Source organism: Oryctolagus cuniculus, chromosome 14 (genome assembly GCF_964237555.1).
Source record: "Oryctolagus cuniculus chromosome 14, mOryCun1.1, whole genome shotgun sequence".
Lineage (NCBI taxonomy): Eukaryota > Metazoa > Chordata > Mammalia > Lagomorpha > Leporidae > Oryctolagus > Oryctolagus cuniculus.
The window spans coordinates 91,304,359-91,320,060 of NC_091445.1; the positions used below are offsets into that span (position 1 = coordinate 91,304,359).

The 15,702-nt window shown below is 46.9% G+C and overlaps 1 protein-coding gene across 6 annotated transcripts in view; it reads left to right on the forward strand.

Annotated features, from left to right (window-relative positions):
- The window catches only part of SEMA5A (semaphorin 5A), a 472,925-nt gene that overhangs the window by 159,757 nt on the left and 297,466 nt on the right, over positions 1–15,702 (forward strand). The window lies entirely within an intron of this gene.

Sequence of the window (15,702 nt, forward strand, 5' to 3'; positions counted from 1 at the left end):
TGGGACTGCCGTCCCAAAGTGCCTCACGTGGTGGCTCGGAACAGCAGAACTGTCCTCTCTGTGGGGGCTGGAGGTCGGGAGGTCAGAGCCGAGGATTTGGCAGGGCCACGCGCTCTGCGAAAGCTCTGGGGGACACCCCTTTGCCTCCTCGTAGCTTCTTGGTGTTGACTTGTTAGCTCCATGTCCTGATCCGCTAGTCGGTGGTCTCATAGCGCTCCCCTAGTTGTCTCGGTGCCTTCTCCCCTTTTCACCAGCACACGAGCCATATTCGATTTAGTGCTAACCCTAGTGTACTGTGGCCTCTTCTTAGTTCATTTTAATTTCACCGTCTCAGGTGCCTGGGGCTATGACACCAGCGTCGGCTTGCAAGGGGCCTGATGCAGCCCATAACCAACAGCGCTGATCAGAGCCATTTCAGGGCAGTGCTAGGCAGAGGATGCAGATGGTGGCCAGCGCAGGGATGCACGTGGACTGGAGGAAAGGAGGGGCGGGCAGTCTCAGCCTTGGGCAGTGGCTTCAAAGGGGCAGCAAGGACGTATGCTTCACTGGTGATGAGCAGGAGCCAGGGGGAGGAAGAGGCTAAGGGAGAGGAGAGGGGGGGAGTTAATTGATCAGGCGGCAGGCTGTGGGAGGGAATAGGATACTGGGAACAGGTGGGGGGTTAGCTTGTAGGAAGCAGATTCCCCCTGCAGGGAGCCAGAGGGAAGGAGGCCAGGGCACCCCGCAGGCAGGGAGGTGAGTGGGAAGCTGGGGGTGGAAGGGCACGGAGCCCCTGAGGACCTCAGACTTGGATGAGGAGGGGGGGCAGCCCCAGGCCAAGGGCGTGGGGGCTCTAGGAAGGAAGTGCTTGTCCAGAGAAGGCTTACACAACTGCTGGTGTCTCTCTCACACACTCATGCACACACGCCCCCCACCTGGCCTCCCAGGGTGTGAGGAGCCCAGGCAGGCCCTGAAATGACTCCCAACAGCTGAGCAGGTGCCGCGGCTACTCCACGTGAATGCTATTTTCTTCGCCAGGCGGGATCTGCAAGAAAATTGGAGGAAGCAGGATGAAACGCTGATACAGGCGAAGTAAACAAAAAGCAGGGCGGTCCTGACATTCCGAACCTCAATTTCCACGTGCGTTTAAACCGTCAAAACCTAGTGCTGCACGTGGCAGGCTTGGTGCACAAGAGGCTGCTAATGAGGCCACTGGAACGCGGAAGTCGCTTCTGCACGCCGCTGAGCACGTGGGGTCGACATTTGAGTTCGATTTACCTGGCTAGGTGGAACATGCTGGCAGCGTCCTTTGCTCTCAAGCCTTGGTAAAATATTTGCCACTGAGGGCTCCGCCTGTGGAGCGGAGTTCATTGCTAACTCGCTTTCACAGCTTGCTCTGTTTGCAGGTTCCTTCCTTGACTGCGTGTTCTGGAATATTTATCCCTGATTGTGCGGTGGCTGCTGAAATACCCTGACCGGTTACAGATGCATGGATCACACTTCTGTCCTTGTCATTTGCCCAACTGTGTTCCCTTAAAGAGGGGAGGTAGTGACCCTTCCAAATAGCACGCTTCTCAGTGCACTTGCCGCGTCTCATATCCATCTCTGAAATTAGTTTTAAATGTTTAATGCCTACTTAAGGCGATAGTGCCGTATTCTGCTTTTGTTTGCTTATTGATTACAGTTTACCCAGCATGCCGGCTGTGGAGAGAGCCTGCTGCAGGGACAGGACTTGGTTTATGGGGAGCAATTGCACATTCTGCCCAGAGAGAGCCCACCAGTGGGGTGGGTCCTGCCACCCTCAGGCCTCCTTTGTCTTGGCACCTTGGTGTGACTAATCTGGAGGCCTTTAGTATTAGTGCCCCAGATTCCTGCTGCCTGTAGAATCAGGGCATTATTGATTGCCACTCCAGCTTCCCGAGATCTTTACCTTAACTGCTTGGTGTTCCCACAATGTCTTCCTACTCACCAGTGCATTGATTGACCTGAAACTTGTTTGGGAAAGTAGGGAAGAGCCACAGGGACGCCTGGTTTGAACTTTAGTGTCTTTGGTACCTGGAGCTTGGGGAGGGCCCTGAGGCATTGGACACGGCCTTGCCAGAGCGGGCAGTGCCCTGAGACAGGGCTAGGCCTTGCACGTGGCTGGGCCTTGCATGTGGCTGGGCCTTGCACGTGGCTCTCGGTTGCCCCGGTGAGTACCTCAGGTTGAAACCTCTGCCTATCTTGCTACGTGTGTTCTTAAATGATTGAAAGTACCTGGCTTGGAAATACCCCATGTTGGATTTCTTCTTTTTTTTTTTTTAAGATTTATTTATTTATTTATTTGAGAGAGTTATAGAGAAAAAGGGATTGGCGGGGGGGTCTTCCATCTGCTGATTCACTCCCCAGTTGGCCACAATGGCCAGAGCTTCAGCGATCCAGAGACAGGAGCTTCTTCCAGGTCTCCCAAGTGGGTGCAGGGGCCCGAGGACTTGGGCCATCCTCCACTGCTTTCCCAGGCCACAGCAGAGAGCTGAATCGGAAGTGGAGCAGCCGGGACTTGAACTGGCACCCATAGGGGATGCCAGCGCTGCAGGCGGCGGTTTTACCCACTGTGTCACAGCGCTGACCCCCCATGTTGGATTTTAAATGTGGGTTCCAATGCCATTCTCAGTATGAAGGTTTTCCAGGGATCCTGTGTGATTCTGTTGAGTTGTATAATCCTGTTACTGTACGGTTGTGTGTGTGTTGGAAGCATTTGCTTTGGTCAGTGTCGACAGTGAAAATATGCCGCAACCCTGTGCTGTCTCTTGGTCTTGGTGACTTGCTGGGAGACTTGCCCCCTTCGAGAGTGTCACTGCCCACGCCCCGCGGCTGCGGCTGCGGCTGTGGTCCTGCGGCTGTGCTAGCCACCATTCCTGTGCTTGCTCCTGCCCCTCCCCGCTTGCCTTCCACATGGTCCTCTGGGCCTCTCGCTCTGCTTGGCTACCAGCAGCTGCCCTTGGGGCTGGAGAAGACACAGCCTGGGCAGACCCAGTTACCAGTTGCAAGTTCTTAGAAAGCAGCAGTGCAGGGGCTGGCGCTGTGGCGTAGTAGGTTAAGCATCTGCCTGCTGCGCTGGCATCCCATATGGGCACCTGTTCGATTCCCGGCTGCTCTACTTCCGATCCAGCTCCAAAATGATGGCCTGGGAAGGCAGTAGAAGACGGCCCAAGTGCTTGGGCTCCTGCACCCAGGTGAGAGACCTGGAAGAAGCTCCTGGCTTTGTACCAGCCCAGCTCTGGCTGTTGCTGCCATTTCGGGAGTGAACTAACAAATGGAAGACCTTTTCTCTCCTCTCTGTAGCTCTGCCTCTCAAGTAAAGAAATAAATTAAAAAAAAAAAAAGAAAGAAAAGAAAAGAAAACAGTGGGGATGCTGGGAAGCAAAGACAGTGGTTTCTGCCACAGGCTCCGTGCGTGTTCCATGGGCCTGGACACATCCCACAGTGCCCGGTAGCTCTTGGCCTGTGGCTGGCCAGGGCAGGTGTCACTTCTCTAAGACCCAGGACCCTCAGTGCCCTGGGAGGGGCTGCAGGAAACCGTTTCGGGGGTTCCTGTGAGCCCTCAGAGATTCCAGGTCTTGACATGTATGCACCTGGGAGGAACTGACTTCCGGCATTTGTCTCTGTTCACCTGGACTCAGGCCTGCCATGTTGACCTGTGGAAACCACGTGTGTGTGTGTGTGTGTGATGGTGTGAGAATGTCCTGCGCTCTCCAGGGAGGAATTAGGAAAACTTATTTTGATTAAAAATAGATGATGTCAACTGGATTGCAATACTGTGCGAATATTTTCACGTGAGTCTGAGTGAAACAGGAAGACACAGCTGACTGTTGAAAACTGTCTTGAAAGCAGTTTTCTTTGTAGACACTAAAACTTGCATGAACCCAGTGTGCGTCTCTCCTGTTTCACAGTGGCTGTGAGCTCTGCTAAGAGTGTCCTAGGGGAGCAAGAGAGTTCTTACAGATCTTTAAAAAAAATCCTTTGTTCCTTCAAGAATCTCTCTGGTTACCACGCACATGACTGAATGTTTTCTACAATCAAGTGTCAATCACATGGGCTAAATATGCAAGCCCACTCCCAAATGGAGCAACTCTTTTACCTTAAAAGTGTATTCGGGGCCGGCGCCATGGCTCACTAGGCTAATCCTCCACCTGTGGCACCAGCACCCCGGGTTCTAGTCCCAGTCGGGGCACTGGATTCTGTCCTTGTTGCCCCTCTTCCAGTCCAACTCTCTGCTGTGGCCAGGGAGTGCAGTGGAGGATGGCCCAAGTGCTTGGGCCCTGCACCCCATGGGAGACCAGGAGAAGTACCTGGCTCCTGGCTTCGGATCAGCGCAGTGCACCGGCTGCAGCGCGCCAGCCACAGCGGCCACTGGGAGGTGAACCAACGGCAAATTCTGTCTCTCTCTCTCACTGTCCACTCTGCCTGTCAAAAAAAGTGTATTTGGGAGATATTTTTTCTGATGGCAAACAATGGTGCTCGTGCATTTGGGAGATACTTTTCTGATTTTAATGAATGTTGCTGGTTTTCTTTCTGGAGAAATGGAATTTTCAAAAGTACCGGACTTTTCAACCCTCCAATATAGGCATATCGTAATTATTCATTAGTACACAGAGTTTTTAGAAGAAGAAGCACAAAATTTCAATACAAAGGGTCGTCACAAGTTTCATGGAAAGTAGTTATCAAACTGTGAATTGATTGCAAATATTTTGGGCACCAAAATAAACTACCTTTTAATTCCATTTTTTTTTTCACGGACTTTTTGAAGTCCCTTCAAGTTATTCACTGATGGATTGGTTGTAATACTTTGTGCTCTTGTGTTGTTCTTGATCCTTGCCTGATAGAACCTGAGCTTCCCCCATACATTTTTTTAATAAACAGTGATTATGCTAATGTTAATGATTTGTTGGCATTTGAAAATTGCTAGTAGTTTTCCTGTCACTTTTGAGTTCTAGGGTCATTGATGGAGTGAACATCGTTACCAACAGATAAATTTCCCATTGGTTTTTGGTTGATTTGTCTCAGTTGAGAAGCAATTTTTATTATTCTAAGACTTCACATGGATTGCTTTGTAAGTGAAGTCATTCCATGTGATCAAATTAGGACTGGAAATCACACTTTGCAAGGTTTTTGTCAGGATTCTGATGCAAAGCAGTGATTTTATTTCACCTCAAAAGATTATTTTATTGATCTTTAAACGTGCTGTAGATGCTGGTCTGTCACACTGAGACAGGTAAAAGTCGTCATGCTTGTTTTCTGCATGGAGGAGGAGTTGTCGATGGCGCAGGGTGAGCACACTTCAATCAGGTGAATTTTCCCGGGGTTTCGTCCTCTGTCGGCCAATATCGGAGCAAGGGGAGCAGCGACGGTAACGGCTGAGACAGCGGCGCTGAAATGTGTGTTCCCAACAGTGCCAAGCAAAGACGACTTTGAGGTCTCTAAATTTTTTATTTAGTTTGTCTTTTGATTTATTCAGCACAAATTACCTTCTTTGTTTCCCCAAATCTTTTCAGTTCTGAGTGAAAAGTGCCAGGAGGTGGCTTCCTGCTTTCAGAAGAATTACTCTTTAGTGGCTCTGTGCTCCCAGGGGCCAGTTTGACGGCACACGTGGCATTCGGCACAAAGCATTCTTTGTGTTCACAACCGAGAGCACTGCTGGGCTTGCCGTGTCATGCACGGGGCCCCGCATGCTTAGGTACCAGACCAGTGGATCCCTTGCAGCCCAGGTGAGTCCTGCCAAGGACATGTGGCCGTTCCCACCTTCAGCGTACCTTTGGGCTGCATGCCACATGGACTGCAAACCTCCATCACTAATTCGAGAGTTGAGACCCTGAGGCCGGGAACATCAGTGTAGTGTGCTCCTGGTAGCTCTCCGAAGGTGATTAACAATGGTCACTGTCATCTGTGTTTCTGATTTTTGGACCACTTGATTCCCCAGCTTCAGCACATACAACATTTTAGCTTCTGCTTGTTTGAAAATAAAAGCAGAGGTCCAGTTCATTATGGATTCAGTCAATATTTATTGAGCACCTATTATATGTGGGAAATTGTTTTAGGTCCTGAGGTCACTCTGATAAGCAATACAGATACAAATCCTGGCCCACACTGAGTTTACATTCCGCCAGGGAGACAGGTAGATGAGCAGGTGCAGTGACGGAGTGTGTGTTGCACGGTGATCGGGCTGAGCTAGCGTAGAAAGTCGGGAATGGGTTGCTTGAGGGGAGGAGTTTGTGGTTTTCACAGGGTACCACGGATGACGCTGACCTGTTGATTCTCAATCCTGCACGAGCCCCTTTTTTTCCTTTTGATTCATGTTTTCTTAAATTGACATACAATAATTAAATTTGTGGGGCACAGTGTGGGAATTCCACACCTGTGTATAATACATGTTTAGGGTTTTACATTTTCTTATGCTTGAGCATGTATCGTTTCTTCATGTCGGGAAGCTCTGGGGTCCTCTCTTCTCATTCTTGATAAAATGCAGCATGAGTCGTTGGCCTAGTGGTTCTGCACTGGAGGACCTCTTCTGGAGTCACCCGTGTTTCTGAGGCTCCTCTCCCAGCTGGTTCCTGTGGGATTCTGGGAATAGAGGCACTGAAGGGGTCTCCTGTATGTCCCCAACAGCATGCCTGAGGAGGGGGACATGGCAGATTCCAGCAGCCTAGGGGCAGCCACTGTGCTTGGGAAGTCCCACCTGCATCTTGGCTGCTGTAGCACCCTTACAACAGGGACAGTTTCGTGGGCTCCATCTCTGTGCGTCAGTTTCTTCCTCGGCTCTCCCAGGACCAGTCCTTGATTGGTTTGCTTTTTCAGCTCTTGCAGCTGTTTTCAGGCATTTCCCTGTATTAAATTCCTTCAATTTGAATGACCTTGGATGTTGAAGGTAGACATTGAGAGTCACCGGTGTGCAGATGTCATTTAATGCTAACACTGTGGGGCAGGGTGAGTCCTGCAGGGGAAGGAATGCAGGTGCTCGAGAGAACAGGTGCGGTGCGTGAGGCCTGGACCAGTGCAGCAACTCAGTCCAGAGGGTGCAGAGATGAGAGAGAAATGAGATGGCAAGGGGTGATCGAGAGATCCTGCACGTCACGGGGAGGAGATGTTCATTTCACAGTGTCCGAACAGGCTCACAGCAGAAAGCTGGCTCTGAACTCCAGAAACCCCGAGGCCAACGCTCATTTCGTAGTAGGAGAGGGAGACTGAAGTATCTTGGGCCCCAGAGTCTCTGAGCCTGGCTGGGGATCCCCCTAAGCAGTGAACCATTTGGTAGAGTAGTGCCTGTCAGATGTGTAGGTCACTGTTGCACTGGATTTGTTTCTGGGAGGAGGAGTGTGGTGGGGGCAAGAGGCGCAGAATCACCACACAGACCCCAGGAGTTGGGTGAAAGCAGGCCTGAGGCGAGCAGCCCGCAGACTCATTTATTTCAGTTGGTACAGCAGCTTATATAGCCAAGGCAGCCAATCTGGTCAAGGGGCGGTTTATGCCCCAACCAATCACAGCCTGTTGCCAGGCAGGCTCCTTTGCCATGTGGTTTCCAAAGCCATCCAATCACAGCCTGTTGCCAGGCAGGCTCCATTGCCAGGTGGGTTTTAAAGCCATTCCTGAGTAACTGACGCTCGCTTGCCAGTGGCCATCCTGGCATGGCCTTCTCATTCCACCACATTTCCCTCTTTTTGTATCACTCACTTCAAATTGAAATATCCGGTTGTTCTGGACCCTTAACTGAGGCCATTATTGGTCAGCTGTTGAGGAAAGAAAGCGAAGTATGGTGAGCAGATGAAGTGTTGGGTTTATATCCTGTAACTTGGTAGAAGTGTGGGCTTAGGTGAGTTACTCAGTGTCCATTCGTGCTTAGACAAACAGACGATAACATCACCTCTGTCGGATTATTGTGGAGGTGTGTGTGCACATGTGAAGACAGGAGGGAGATCTACAACGGCAGATATGCTAAACATGAGTAATCGCTGGCTTTGAGTGTAAATGTAGTCACTTCTATTAACTGCAAAAACTGGGAAACAGTAATTTAAGAAACTAGCAGGGATGTAGAGAAAAAGAAATCTAAGTATCCAGACTTTATTGATTTTGTTTCTGGGTTTTAATGTTAATCCCTCTAAAATACAAAGGTGTGTTGGGAATTACTCATTTACAGGTTAAAGGAAATACACACACACACACACACACACAGACACAGCATTGCATGGATGGTTCAAGCCAGATTTAAATATTTTCTGAAATTGAAAAAGGGACTGGAATAATACACACAGCAATTCAAATATAAAGTTCATTTGAGTTCTTTTACTTCTTAATAAAGCGCCACTCCTACTTTTACAAAAGCATCTCTACAAAGCTCTTGCATGCGAATCATACGTCCACATTCTGTGGTGGGGAAGCAGAATCTTGGATGATAAATCCCTGGTCAGAGCCTAAATCTAAAACCCAGAGTAATGAGCTTTGGGAATACCAGTGCAAACCTGAACAGAATACGTGAATGCATGGATTTTTGTGGGTGTGTGTGATAGTTTTTAACATCTAATTGATTTTGGAAATTGCATGCAGATTGCCAGATAACTCCATCGTATATATATCATTCACCCAAGATCTGGAAAACAGATGATTTTAAACATTTGATTTGACAAATTACCTAGAAGACTACCATCTGCCTGTGATGAATAACGGGACCTGGATTTATCCCTGTGCTTCAAATAACAAAACTGGACAGAACTCTGGACGGTGATTTTCTAAGGCAGCGGTCAGCAGGCACAGGACGAAGCAGGATTCTGGTTACTTGGGCACGGGTGGGTAAACAAGAGGGGCTGTGTCATGGCCTTCCTCACTGAAGTCATTTCTAGGCAGAGCACTGTGCTGGGAGCCAACAGAGCCGAGCGAAGGAAGTGATCCCCAGGCTATGGTGGTACCACCCAGAGTGCGCCCAATCTCCTCTGATCTTGGAAAGTGATCCTGCAGTGTCCTGGCAGGCTGGCAGCAGACAGCTGGTTCCAGACCCCAGAAGCCCTGAAGACCAATGCTCCTTTCCCAGCGGGAGAAGAACATGAAAGTGCTGGCGGCTGCGAGTCTCCAGGCCTGGCCTGGGATCCACCTGAGCAGGGTGGCCATTTGCTGGAGGAGCTGTCTGTCGGTACTTAGCTCACCGTGGATAGCAGCAAACTCTGATTACATTTACAGAAACTGAAATCCTGCCTGTGTGATCTGTGAACACATCAGAATCCAACCAAAGATTCGCAGTAGAATGGGAGCTAATGAATATAGCAGTATAGTTCTAGATAACTCTGGCTCCTGAACTAGATCTCAAGGAAAAGTCTAGAATGCGTTTATCAAAAGACTAGTCCACGTTTGTGATAAGTAGCTGAAGCATACTACTGCGTAGGGAGGACTTCTGGTGTTTTTAATTTAGAAATGGAAAAAGCGGTTAGCAATGATTTGGGGGTTTTTCTTTGGGAAGCAGAAGAAAAGGCAGATGGAGCTTATGATAAACTGAAAGAGAAATGAAGACCGTGTGAGTTGGTTAAGTGAAAGACTTGCAGTGAAGATGGTGACAATGAAAAATTCTTCCACAAGCCCAACAATCAATAACCCTAATGACAAGAGAAGGCACAGTTTATCTGTATTAGGATTGAATGAGGAGACATCACTACAGAACCAAAAAGACAATAGTACTAGAAGAGTGAACAACTCCATGCAGAATTTTACAACTCAGATGAATTAAATTTCTTGAAGAATAAAATCTTTGAAGGCTAAGAAACAGACAACCTGATTTACTCTATATCCATTAAAGTAAATTCATCGTTAAAGCTTCCAACAATGAAAGCCTCCAGCCCAGGTGGCTTCAATTATAAATTTTGCCGGATATTTGAAAGAAAAATGACAGCACTACCATGTATGTTTCCAGGCAACGTGAGATGGCAGAACACTTCTCAAATAATTTAAGAGGTCAGAATTGTCCTGGTGTCAAGGTGAGATGACTTTCCAGAATCTAAAGCCACAGACCAATATCCAGTGTAGCCTCAGAGCTCCTTCATACAATTTTAGTAATTGTATCCAGCAATTTTTAAAAAAGTGTGATATGTTGGATTCAAGTGAGTTAGCTCATAAATGCAGAGTTACATGGGATTTTAAAAGCTTAACATTTCAAAATCAGTGTCAATCAGTTTTGTACCTGATTAACTATTTTAACAAGAGTTTCAGTAGATAAGGGGAAAATCATATGAAGTTCACAGGGCTGGCACTGTGGTGTAGTAGGTTAAGCATCTGCATGTGGAGCCTGCATCCCATATGGGTGCTGGTTTGAGCCCTGGCTGCTCCACTTCTGATCCAGTATCCTTGCTGATGAGCTGGGAAAGCAGTGGAAGATGTCCCAAGTGCTTGGGCCCCTGTTCTTGCATTGGAAACTTGGAAGAAATTCCTGGCTCTGGATCAGCTCAGCTCTAGCCATTGTGGCCATTCGGGGAGTGAACTAGCAGATGGAAGACCTCTCTGTAACTGTGTCTCTCAAGTAAGTAAATCTTACAGAAATACATAGAAGCAAGAATTGATGAATTCTCAGGGAATTATCAAGAAATTCATTATCATAAGTGGTATTAAAAAAAAATTCAACACACACACTGAGTCATTAACTCTGCAAAACCAAAGATATCTTTTAAGAAATTGGAATCTAACATACTTCATAATGCTTTCCCAACAAAGTGTGTATTTTTACTCTTATAGAGCTGTTGGTTGTTACTGCACTAGTCAGTGCACAAAATAATAATATAATGAAGGTAATTAAATAAATGGCATGTGGATGAGAAATGAAAAGTTGAAGATGTTTTTATAAAAAGATGATCATCTGTGTGGTATATCCCAGTAAACATTTTTACAAAGAACTGTTAAAACTAGTAGGTGAACTTTTCATGATTGCAGGATACATACGGTACATAAAAATTCAATTTCACTGCTGTGTCCTATCAACTAATAACTGGAACTGGAAATTAAAATGTATCATTTATAGTAGCATCAAAAATATGAAATATGGCTTTATTAAATGAAACATGTGCAGGAGGTGACCAGAGAAAACTATAAAACATTACTGAGAAAATTAAAATGACCAAAATGAATAATGAGAGTGTTCAGAATGAGGAGACTAACAACTGCTGCAGTAGAAGCGGTTCAGACAGTGACATTGCGAGTGTCCTGTACGCACTGTAATCTCTAGATGGGTGCAAATCACATCTTACGCTTCTATTGTAGACGCTGAAAACTTGATTCTAAAACCTAAATGAAAATGCAAAGGACTTAGAATAGGTGAAGTAATTCTGAGGAAAAAAATAGCATTGGTTAAAGATTTAACACGGCTGGAACTCAAGATGGTGTGATAACTGCACGAGGACGAGGCATTGTCACAGAGAGCAGGGACCGGAAGTAGATCCATGCATATTTTGTCCACTGATTTTCAATGACTAAGCCAGACTAATTGAATGAAGAAATACCAGTCTTTTCAACATGTACATAATGTGTGCAAAAAATGTGCCCTGAATGTTACTTCACACAGTATGTACCAATTAACTGATAGAGAACATAGAGTTAAAATTATCCAACCCCTGGAATGAAATATAGGAGGAAAAAATTTTAAAACTTTGGGTTAGTGAGATAGTTCTCAGCTACGATACAGAAGGAACATGCAAGGCAATTGATAAAGTATGCCACATTAAAAAAATTGTCCTTCAAATATACTGTTAAAAATGGGCAAGCAAGCTAGCCACTGACAATATTTGCAAACTCTGTATCTACTAAAAACCTGATGTATGTCTAACATATATTAAAAATTCTTTCAACGTAAGGAACAAACATCCCATTTTTGAACAAACGGTGATTTAGAAATTTGGGCAGTTTGCTAAACACGTCAACTCTAGGGGGATACCTCTACACAGGCACAGTGACCAGGATGAGGAAGACCGGCTGTATCAAGTGTTGACAAGCGTGCGGTCAGCTGTACCTCTTGGGTTTTGTTGTTTATAATACAATATTGTGCAGCTGCTTAGGAGCCCTTTCTTAAATTATACCTTTAAACATTTTTTAAAAAATGGAGAGGATAGAGTAGTGAAGATCTTTGGGTTACTAATAATGTATAGTTTTTTTTTTTTTTTTTTTTTTTTTTGACAGGCAGAGTGGACAGTGAGAGAGACAGAGAGAAAGGTCTTCCTTTGCCGTTGGTTCACCCGCCAATGGCCGCTGCGGCCAGTGCACCGTGCTGATCGGAAGCTAGGAGCCAGGTGCTTCTCCTGGTCTCCAATGGGGTGCAGGGCCCAAGCACTTGGGCCATCCTCCACTGCACTCCCTGGCCACAGCAGAGAGCTGGCCTGGAAGAGGGGCAACCGGGACAGAATCCGGCGCCCCGACCAGGACTAGAACCTGGTGTGCCGGGGCCGCAGGTGGAGGATTAGCCTAGTGAGCCGTGGTGCTGGCCATGATGTATAGTTCTTAATTTGGGTGTTGGTGATGATTGTGCTGAGGGGACAACATTCATTTATCTGTGTACATACAAGCATTTGTTTTTACATATTGTCATATGATGTTTAAATAATATAAAATTTATAGTGTTAATTGTATGTCTCAGCTAATCCAATCCTAAGATTAAAGACATGTTGAATGATGTCTGTAGGAGGATTTGTACCCGTAGGTTCCGAGCAGCCTTATTTAACGGCCCCAAGTGAAAACTCCCCAAAGCTTATCAGTGGGCATGGCCAGAGTGTGTATGATGCAAGGCTGTTGGGTAATAGACAGGCTACTTCTGTATTCAACAAACGGAGTGCATCTCCGACGTCTCAAACGCGAAAGACTCCAGATACAGAGGACGGCACATACTGTATTCTGCCATCATGTGGGACTCTCTGCAAGACAAAAACGTAGTGATGGGGTATGTATTGATGTTGAGTCAGGGTGTGGAAAGGAATGACCCACAGAAGTCCCTTAGGAAATGTGGACGCAGATCCTTTATATCATGAAGAGGTGATGGTGACAGGATCCATGCATTTGTTAAAAGCCATGGAAGTTTGCATTTATGAGTGAGTTGTTTTATCTCAATTCTGTGTCAGCACAGCTAATTTTGTTGTGGATGGTGAGCACAGTCTGTTCTTGTACCACATTGATGAAGAATCCCTATGCGGGCAGGGACCGGCAGCCAGGTGAGACTGAAAACGAGAATCCTCCTGCCACAGCAGCCAGGAGGGGAACTCCCAAGGAGGAGTTGTGCAAGAGGCTGGCCATTGTTGGCTCCGTGAGACACAAAGTGGCGCTCTCTGGTCCCTGAGAAGTGAGTACAGATTTAACCAATCCAGGGGAAGGGCAGATTATCAACCAATCACAAGACCGGGATAACAAGCGGGGGCCAGAATAACACCCAATCAGAAGGCGGGGATAACAACCAATCAAGAACATGAACGTGTGTGCTCATGAGACGTGCTACATGAACCAGTCTGGGGACTGACATTGGAGTAGCCGGTTTTGCACAGAAGTGTGCCAAGTGCTTTATCATCTGCAGAGCCTCAACAACACCTTATATATCTATATATAATATATATAATATATAATATATATATAGATATATATGGGTGGATGGATAGATATAGGTATATATAATATATATAATATATATAGATAAATATGGGTGGATGGATAGATATGGATATATTTCCTTTCTCTTCTTGCTTCCCTCAGGGTTCCTGGAGAGTTGCACCATGCGTTTTTTTTTCTTCCTATGTTTTTCTTTCATTGGGGAGGGGTAGTGGTGGTGGTTGAGTCCCTTTCGGTTTGAAAGTATTTTATTTTATTTTCATTTTTTTAAAGATTTATTTATTTATTTGAAAGTCAGAGCTACACAGAGAGAGGAGAGGCAGAGAGAGAGAGAGAGAGAGAGAGAGGTCTTCCATCCGCTGGTTCACTCCCCAATTAGCCTCAATGGCCGGAGGTATGTGGATCCAAAGCCAGGAGACAGGAGCCTCCTCCGGGTCTCCCACACAGGTGCAGGGGCCCAAGGACTCGGGCCATCTTCTACTGCTTTCCCAGGCCACAGCAGAGAGCTGGATCGGAAGTGGAACAGCTGGGTCTTGAACCAGTGCCCATATGGGATGCTGGCGCTTCAGGCCAGGGTGTTAACCCGCCATGCCAAGCGCCGGCCTCTGAAACATATTTTAAAAAGTTATTTATATACTTGAAAGGCAGAGAGGGACAGAGTGAGAGAGTGATTGCTTGGGCTGGTTTGCTCCTCAAATGCCTGGGAAAGCCGGCACTGGGCGCCATGATGCCAGGGTTCTGAAACTCCAGCTAGGTTTCCCCACCTCTGGCGGGGCCTCACCTGCTGCCTTCCTGGGTGTATATTAGCAGGAAAAGCATATTGGAAATGGGAGCAGGACTGGATCCCAGGACATCTCTCGTGCACGAGGGCCTCACTGATGTCAGCTTAGCTTTCTGTGACACAGTGCCTGCCCCAGGGGAGCTGACTTTAAAATCATGTAAAGTCCCTGTGCCTGCATAGCATAGACTTGTCAACAATTTACAATCGAGTAATTAAATTGTTTGGGAAATAGTCTGAGTTCGTCAAAACACAATGCCATATTTCTTTGGCACAAAGGCTAAGTATTATTTGTGAACTTTACATTGAGAAAGCTAATTATGAGTAATGTGTTATGTAATGTTTATTAAATGTGTGTATGTCTTCATGTTTTAGCAATGCTACTTGAAATCCAAGGTTCTCAGTGGTTAATGCAAACCCATCACAGAATTCTAAGTCAGATTGTCTTTCAGCATTATTTTAAAGGCCAACAACTGTATGGTTCAGGTTAACTAGATACAAAAGAGATTATATAGACAGGCTCTACCCTAAACACTGCCCTCACCCAACAGTAGTCATTACGAGAAGATGTTTGACTCATTTGTGCTTGGAGAAGGTGATGTCACATCTGAGAATTGCTGATTTGCAGATTGTTATTTTTTCTCTTTCAAAGATGTACTTAGGCCGGCGTTGTGGCTCAAGAAGCTAATCCTCCACCTATAGCACTGGCACCCCGGGTTCTAGTCCTGGTCAGGGCGCCGGATTCTGTCCCAGTTGCCCCTCTTCCAGGCCAGCTCTCTGCCGTGGCCCGGGAGTGCAGTGGAGGATGGCCCAAGTGCTTGGTCCCTGCACCCCATGGGAGCCCAGGAGAAGCACCTGGCTCCTGGCTTTGGATCATTGCGGTGCGCCGGCAGCAGCGTGCCAGCAGTGGAGGCCATTGGGGGGTGAACCAACGGTAAAGGAAGAGCTTTCTGTCTCTTTCTCTCTCTCACTGTCCACTCTGCCTGTCAAAAAAAAAAAAAAAAAAAAAAAGATGTACGTATTTATTTGAAAGGCATAGTTGCTACAGAGTAGCAGAGAGAGAGGTCAGTCTTCCATCTGCTGTTTCATTCCCCAATCAACCACAATAGCTAGAGCTGCACCAATCTGAAGTCAGGAGCCAGGAGCTTCTTCTGGATCTCCCACATGGGTGCAGGGACTCAAGGACTTGGGCCATCTTCCGCGTTCCCAGGCCATAGCTGAGAGCTGGATCAGAAGTGGAGCAGCTGAGACTTGAACCAGTGCCCATGTGGGATGCTGGCACAGCAGGCGGCAGCTTTACCCATTATGCCGCAGCCTGGCCCCAATAAATTACTTCTGAATTGAAGTGATAACAATGA